We start from the raw sequence: 8,837 nt of genomic DNA, 5'->3' as shown, positions 1-8,837 counted from the left end.
TTCTGGCGTTCAAACGCCAGGAACAGACAAGGAGTTGGCGTCTAACATCACTCCAGCTTCTAACTCTGGCACTCAATTGCCAGTGAGGGATCAAACACACACAAGTGCTGATGACAACCCCTCTAAAAAGGCTTCTTCAACCACTTCTGTAGGCAATAAACCCACAACAACTAAGGTTGAGGAATATAAAGCCAAGATACCTTATCCTCAAAAACTCCGGAAAGAGGAGCAGGATAGGCAATTTGCTCGCTTTGAAGATTATCTGAGGACTCTTGAAATAAAGATTCCATTTACAGAGGCACTTGAGCAAATACCTTCTTATGCCAAGTTCATGAAAGAGATCTCAAAGCCATGCAGCATCCAGACACATCAAAAGACTGCATGAAAGTTGACCTTATTGACTCTTTGGTAGAAGAGATCAACATGGCTGAGAGTCTCGAATAAGAATTGGAAGACATCTTTAAAGATGTTCAGCCTGATTTGGAGGATTCAGAGGAGATGAAAGAGCCTCTGAAATTTCCTCAGGAAGAGGAAAAACCTCCTAAACCCGAGCTCAAACCATTACCACCATCCCTGAAATGCAGGATTCTATAGGAGGTTTATAAAGGATTTTTCAAAAATCGCAAAACCTCTGAGCAATCTGCTAGCTGCTGACACGCTATTTGTGTTTGACACAAAGTGTCTGCAGGCGTTTGAAACGCTGAAAGCTAAGTTGGTCACAGCACCAGTTATTTCTGCACCAGACTGGACATTACCATTTGAGCTAATGTGTGATGCCAGTGATCACGCCATTGGTGCAGTATTGGGACAGAGGCATGACAAGCTTCTGCACTTCATTTATTATGCTAGTCGCATTTTAAATGATGCCTAGAAAAATTACACAACCACAGAAAAAGAATTACTTGTAGTGGTTTATGCCATTGACAAGTTCAGATCATACTTAGTAGGATCAAAAGTGATTGTGTATACTGACCATGCTGCTCTTAAATATCTACTCACAAAGCAAGATTCAAAACCCAGGCTCATCAGATGGGTGTTGCTTCTGCAAGAGTTTGATATAGAAATAAGAGACAGAAAAGGGACAGATAACCAAGTGGCTGATCATCTGTCCCGGATAGAGCCAGTAGAAGGGACGCCCCTCCCCTCTCTTGAGATCTCTGAGACTTTTCTGGATGAGCATTTATTTGCCATTCAGGAAACACCATGGTTTGCCGATATTGCAAACTATAAAGCTGCAAGGTTCATACCCAAAGAGTACAACAGGCAACAAAAGAAAAAATTAATCACTGATGCAAAGTACTACTTGTGGGATGAACCCTATCTCTTTAAGAGATGTGCAGACGGAATAATCCGTAGGTGTGTTCCTAGAGAGGAAGCACAGAGGATCCTATGGCATTGCCATGGATCTCAATATGGAGGCCATTTCGGAGGTGAGCGAACAGCCACCAAGGTCCTCCAATGTGGCTTCTATTGGCCCACACTCTTAAGAGATTCCCGAGAGTTTGTACGTAACTGTGACAGTTGCCAAAGAGCTGGTAATCTGCCTCATGGTTACGCCATGCCTCAACAAGGAATCTTGGAGATTGAGTTGTTTGACGTATGGGGAATTGACTTCATGGGACCTTTCCCACCATCATTCTCAAACACTTATATACTGGTGGCAGTTGACTATGTATCAAAATGGGTTGAGGCCATTGCCACACCCACCAATGATACTAAAACAGTGCTGAAGTTCCTCCAGAAACATATCTTTAGCAGGTTTGGTGTCCCTAGAGTACTGATCAGTGATGGGGGCACTCACTTCTACAACAAACAGCTTTACTCTGCCATGGTTCGGTATGGGATTCGCCACAAGGTGGCTACCCCATATCATCCACAAACTAATGGGCAAGCTGAAGTCTCTAACAGAGAATTAAAGCAAATCCTAGAACGAACAGTAAGTACCCGTAGAAAGGATTGGGCACGGAGCTTGGATGATGCTCTGTGGGCTTACAGAACAGCATTCAAGACCCCTATAGGGACCTCTCCATACCAACTTGTGTATGGTAAGGCATGTCACCTGCCCATGAAACTGGAACACAAAGCCTACTGGGCAACCAGATTCCTAAACTTTGATGCCAAATTAGCAGGAGAAAAAAGATTGCTCCAGCTAAATGAGCTAGAGGAATTCAGATTCACTGCTTTCGAAAATGCCAAGCTTTATAAAGAGAAATAAAAAAAGTGGCATGATAGAAAGCTGTCATCTAGAATCTTTGAACCAGGACAGAAGGTTCTGCTGTTTAACTCTAGACTCAGGCTATTCCCCGGGAAACTGAAATCCCGGTGGAGGGGACCATATGTGATTATAAGTGTATCACCATATGGTTATGTGGAGCTTCAAGATATTGATTCTGATAAGAAGTTCATTGTCAATGGACAGAGAATCAAGCACTATCTTGAAGGCAACGTTGAGCAAGAGTGCTCAAGGCTGAAGCTAGATTAAAAGCTCAGCAAGGTCCAGCTGAAGACAATAAAGAAGCGCTTGCTGGGAGGCAACCCAGCCATGGGGCATCAATCCTCTAAGCATTTTGCCCTATTTTTATTTTTATTTGTTTATATAAAGTTCATGGATAATAAGGTAAAGAATCAATTGCATAAGTTCACAGGGTTACAGAAGGAATCTGCACACAAAACAGAGAAAAAGAGCTCACTGACAAGAAAACGCCAGTAAGAGCCTATTTTGGGCGTTCAGCGCCCAAAAGGGGGCATCCAGTGGGCGCTGAACGCCAGTAAGGATAGCTATCTGGTGTTCAACGCTAGAAAAGGGCAACAACTGGGCGTTGAACGCCCAGGAGAGCAACATTTGGGCGTTGAACGCCCAAAACAGGCAGCGTTTGGGCGTTCAAACGCCAGGATGATGGGGAGGAGGTAAATTCGTTTTTTTTCATATTTTTCATTCTAATTTTAATTCCCATGTTTCAAATCATGATTTCTTGCATAAACATGTTAAGAACCCTGATTTCTAAAATCCCTAATTTCTAAAAATCCTACTTTAAAAATATCAAATGTATCTTAATCCATAAGCACAAATCCTCTTTTTCAATCCAATTCAACTCTTTTTCAAAAATCTTTTCAACTCATCAATATCTTTTTCAAATCTCCACATTATCTTTTTCAAAATCTAGATTTATCTTTTTCAAAAATCTTTCATATCTTTTCAATTTTAAACTATATCCTCTCTTATCATATCTTCTATCTTATCTTTTCCAAATCAATCTTTTTTATCATATCTTTTCTAAATTTTTGAACCCACCCCCCCCTTTAAATATGGGTTCGGCCTCCCTCCCCTTCCATTAACAATTGCACCTAGCTCTCCTTCTATCCCTCTCCTTTCTTTTCTTTTGCTTGAGGACAAGCAAACCTCTAAGTTTGGTGTGTTTATCCGTGATCACTAAGATCATGGCTCCTAAGGGAAAACAACCCACTTCAAGAGGCAAGAAAGAGAGCGTTCCAAGACCACTTTGGAATCAAGGGAAGTTCTTATCTAAAGAACATTCAGACCATTATTACAAAATAATGGGTCTAAGATCAGTGATCCCGGAAGTTAGATTCGATCTAAAAGAAGACGAATATCCAGAGATCCAGGAGCAAATTCGAATCAGGAACTGGGAGGTCCTAGCTAATCCTGAAACGAAAGTGGAAAGGAATATGGTCCAGGAGTTCTATGCTAATATGTGGCAGACAGACAAGCAAAAACTATCTGGAACTGCTTTCTATGAATATCGGACCGTAGTCAGAGGAAAGATTGTTCATACCAACCCTGACAAGATCAGGGAGATCTTAAAGCTACCTCAGCTGAAAGATGATCCAGACTCTTTCAACAGGAGAATGATGAGAACAGACAAGGGACTGGATAAGATTCTAGAGGATATATGTATTCCTGGAGCCAGGTGGACCACCAGCACGAAGGGTGTCCCAAATCAACTCAAAAGAGAAGATCTCAAACCAGTCGCCAGAGGATGGCTGGATTTCATTGGGCATTCTCTGCTGTCCACTAGCAATCGTTCTGAAGTCACTGTTAGAAGAGCAGTGATGATCCATTGCATCATGATAGGAAAAGAAGTGGAAGTTCATCAACTGATTTCAACTGAATTCTACAAAATTGCTAACAAAAATTCTAAAGAGGCCAGGTTGGCTTATCCAAGCTTAATTTCTCTGCTCTGCAAGGATGCTGGAGTAAGGATGGGAATAACTGAGTATATCTCAGTTGAGAAACCAATCACCAAAGCTTCAATGGAAAAACAACAAGCACAGGATGATCCCATCAAGAAGAAAACACAGGAATTTCTCCCAGAAATCCCTCAATCTGAATACTGAGAGTATCTTGAAACATCCATTACCAAGATGCAAGAAGCTATGGAACAAATAATAAAAGAACAGAAGGAACAAAGTCAAATTCTTTGCTATTTGATTAAAGAACAAGAGGAGCAAGGGTGTGACTTGAGGGAATTGAAGCGCTAGAAGTTATCTCTTGAAGGACCAAGCACCCCACAGATCCGAGGAACATCCACTTCCCAGAACAAAGGTTGTTAAATTCCAATTTCTGCTTTAACTTTGTGATAGTTGTCGTTATAGGAGTTTACCTTAGGAGTCATATAGTAGTAATTAGTGTCTATTTTGATTTTATCTCCAATTAAGTTATAGTATATTTTTCTCATCATCAGCAAACATGAATAAAATAGTAGATCTTTTGAATAAGAGGCAATAAAATTCGAGTTTTTAATAAGAAAAATTCTAATTAGTAACATGTGGTGGCAATGCTTTCTGTCTTCTGAATGAATGCTTGAACAGTGCATATGTCTTTTGCATTTGTTGTTTAAGATTGTTAAATATGTTGGCTCTTGAAAGAATGATGAACATGAGACATGTTATTGATGATCTGAAAAATCATAAAAATGATTCTTGAAGCAAGAAAAAGGAGCAAAGAACAAAGCTTGCAGAAAAAAAAAAGAGAAGAAAAAGCAAGCAGAAAAAGCCAAAGCTCTTAAAACCAAAAGGCAAGGGTAATAAAAAGGATCCCAAGGCTTTGAGCATCAGTGGATAGGAGGGCCTAAAGGAATAAAATCCTGGCCTAAGCGGCTAAACCAAGCTGTCCCTAGCCATGTGCTTGTGGCGTGAGATATTTTATACGCTTTTTGGGGTTAATTTCATATAGATTTTAGTATGTTTTAGTTGGTTTTTAGTTTGTTTTCATTAGTTTCTAGGCAAAATCCACATTTCTGGACTTTACTATGAGTTTGTGTGTTTTTCTATAATTTCAGGTATTTTCTGGCTGAAATTGAGGGAGCTGAGCAAAAATCTGATTCAGGCTGAAAAAGGACTGCTGATGCTGTTGGATTCTGACCTCCCTGCACTCAAAATGGATTTTTTGGAGCTACAAAAGTCCAAATGGCGCTCTTCCAATTGCGTTGGAAAGTAGACATCCAGGGCTTTCCAGAAATATATAATAGTCCATACTTTGCTCAAGGATAAATGATGTAAACTGGCGTTCAATGCCAGTTCTCTGCCCAATTCTGGCGTCCAGCGCCAGAAATAAGTTAAAAGTTGGAGTTCAACGCCAGAAAAGGATCCAAAACTGGCGTTGAACGCCCAAAACAGCCCCAGGCACGTGAGAAGCTTTAGTCTCAGCCCCAGCACACACCAAGTGGGCCCCAGAAGTAGATTTCTGCACTATCTGTTATAGTTTACTCATTTTCTGTAAACCTAGGTTACTAGTTTAGTATTTAAACAACTTTTAGAGATTTATTTTGCATCTCATGACATTTTAGATCTGAACTTTGTACCTTTTGACGGCATGAGTCTCTAAACTCCATTGTTGGGGATGAGGAGCTCTGCTGTGCCTCAATGAATTAATGTCAGTATTTCTGTTTTCCATTCAAACATGCGTGTTCCTATCTAAGATACTCATTTGTGCCTTATTATGATAAATGTGATGATCCGTGACACTCATCACCATTCTCAACCTATGAACGTGTGCCTGACAATCACCTCCGTTCTACATTAGATTGAATGAGTATCTCTCAGATTCCCTAATCGGAATCTCCGTGGTATAAGCTAGAATCCATTGGCAGCATCCTTGAGAATCCGGAAAGTCTAAACCTTGTCTGTGGTATTCCGAGTAGGATTCTGGGATTGGATGACTGTGACGAGCTTCAAACTCGCGAGTGCTGGGCGTAGTGACAGACGCAAAAGGATAGCGAATCCTATTCCGGTACGATCGAGAATCTGCAGATGATTAGCCGTGCGGTGACAGCGCACCTGGACCATTTTCACTGAAAGGAAGGATGGTAGCCATTGACAACGGTGATCCTCCAACACACAGCTTGCCATAGGAGGGACGTGCGTGCGTGGAGAAGAAGATAGGGAGAAAGCAGAGATTCAAAAGGGCAAAGCATCTCCAAAACTCCAACATATTCTCATTTACTGCATAACAAGTAACCTTTAATTCATGCTCTCTTGCTTATTCGCAATTCAATTGATAAATATAATTGACTTCCTGACTAAGAATTGCAAGATAACCATAGATTGCTTTAAACCAACAATCTCCGTGGGATTCGACCCTTACTCACGTAAGGTATTACTTGGACGACCCAGTGCACTTGCTGGTTAGTGGTACAAGTCGTGAAAAGTGTGATTCACAATTCGTGCACCAGCAAGTATTACCCCGGCCACTCCAAAAGTCCAGTCCGGTCACTGTCTCGACTGATGAATCTTAGATCCATCTCACCAACTCCTACCATCGACTTCGTGTACAATTAGAAATTATAATCTTAAAGCTTTAAGGATTTGGTTGGTGATTTTGGACTCTTAGAAGTGTGATCAAAGTTCGGGACTGAAGTAGCGTTTTAAATCAAAATTGTTTAGCAGGGTTCGTCAAAAGATCCTAGGACCCATGAAACTAAATGTGAGTTATGTTCTTGGTGATAGCATGATAGAATATCAATGGTTTGAATCATATTTAGATATATTTTTTAAATTAAAATAAAAAAACTTTAAAAACTTATCAGGTCTTAAGATTGAGACTTGTATCCTGTGAGCAGCGAAAGGAATTAGTCCAGAGACTTTAGTAGAAAACTTAGATTTAGTTTTAAAGTTGTTTTCGAGGTCTTAGCTAAGAGAGATATAGACTTAATCTTTAGTTTTGAAAAGAGTTTCTGAGATCCGTAAAGAATACACCAAGCAACAATAAAGGAGATAATATATAGTTCGGATTTTACTATTTGAATAAATATTTAGAAGAGATTATGTTTTAACTTTTATCTGGTAAGCTTGAATAGGAAATTGGTACTTCTAAGGGTCCTATATGTCTTAATGTTCTTAATTAAGGATTTCCAAATGCAAGAAAATGAAAACCAAAGTTCTTAAGAATTAATTTAATTTAGAGAAGTTTCACCAAAGTTACCATTTCCAAGTAATTAGGCCAAGAATCATAGCAACTTGTAACATGAACCAAGTTAAGAAAATAGCCGAAAAACAGTGTGTATACAAATATAACAAAATATATTAGACCTTTCTGTTTTCCTAATTTCTCGTCAAATGGACAGCAAATAGAGCTAGAATTTGATTCTGAGATCCTTCAAAGTTTGCATTCTTCTCCTAATTTCTACATCCTCCATCAACCTTGTAACGCGAGCAACTTCCTCTCTTTCCGCTAAACCATTTTTATTAAAGTTTACCCTTAAAATATTCACTACGACTCCACTAGCTAGTGAAACGTAGTTGAGGAAAATTTCTATATAGTTCGCTGTTTCGATGCTGCCCTGGGCACAGAATGTGTAGTTTATGGTTGAAGGATTCGGAAGGAGACTCGTTATTTCCAATAATTGTGGGAAAAAGGAGTGTGACATGGAAGCCATTAGAGAAGTTGACAAGTCTTTCTGCAAAATGGCTGAACGCTGGACTTGGAATAATAACTACACGCCTTCGCTTCTCCATGTCAATCACAGGCTACTGCATAGGGGTGTAAGTTGCCGAATCGAATTGAAATTTACCGCAAAATCGAGTCGAAATTTACAACAACCGAATAGAAAATAAAAAAAATCGATTTTTTTAATTAAACCGATCGGTTCGGTTCGGTTTTCAGTTGGTTTGGGAGAAACCGAATCCAACCGAATTGAACCAAAGAAATGGCTTAGTAATGCATTGAAATGAAAATTTTAGACTTAACAAATGTGTTTGTTTTATGTTTAGTTGTTGGAATGAGTTGAAATTGTGTTGAATTTGAATGTAATGTAATGTTATTTCAGTTTATTGATTGTTTTGAACATCATTTTACTGAAATTAATTTTCTATTAGTTAGGATTGAAAAATCGAAAAACCGATCGAACCAAACCGTTTTTTATTCGATTCGATTGTTGCACAGACAACAAGTCGATTAATTGGTACTCTGTGAAAACCGAACAGATCGGTTCGATTAGTTTTTAGTCCAAAACCAAACTAAACCGAACCGATAACACACCTACTACTGCAGTCATAGATTTATGCTTTTGGACCATGGACCAACATATTTATAACCGAAAATTCTGAAAAAACTGTCAAAAATTTTGTAAAGCGACAAAATAAAAAATTAATAAGTATTAAGTTTACAACTTTTATGTGCGAATTTTTTTATCTTAATTTAAGCATGAATAAATTTTTGTTTTTTTATTTTATCAAATCTTTTTTAGAGGAGTTTGATTCAAAATTATGAAACTTTTGTTTATCTAAGTTTATAGGTAAATAACACTTTAGTTGGATTAAATTTCTAAAAGATTTAAATTTTATGATTTTATTATTTTGAATATGTAATCTTTTTAGTG

The sequence above is a fragment of the Arachis ipaensis genome, chromosome B06, assembly GCF_000816755.2.
Source record: "Arachis ipaensis cultivar K30076 chromosome B06, Araip1.1, whole genome shotgun sequence".
Classification (NCBI taxonomy): domain Eukaryota; kingdom Viridiplantae; phylum Streptophyta; class Magnoliopsida; order Fabales; family Fabaceae; genus Arachis; species Arachis ipaensis.
The sequence above is the reverse complement of the archived record's forward strand: the minus strand, read 5'-3'. Positions refer to the sequence as shown.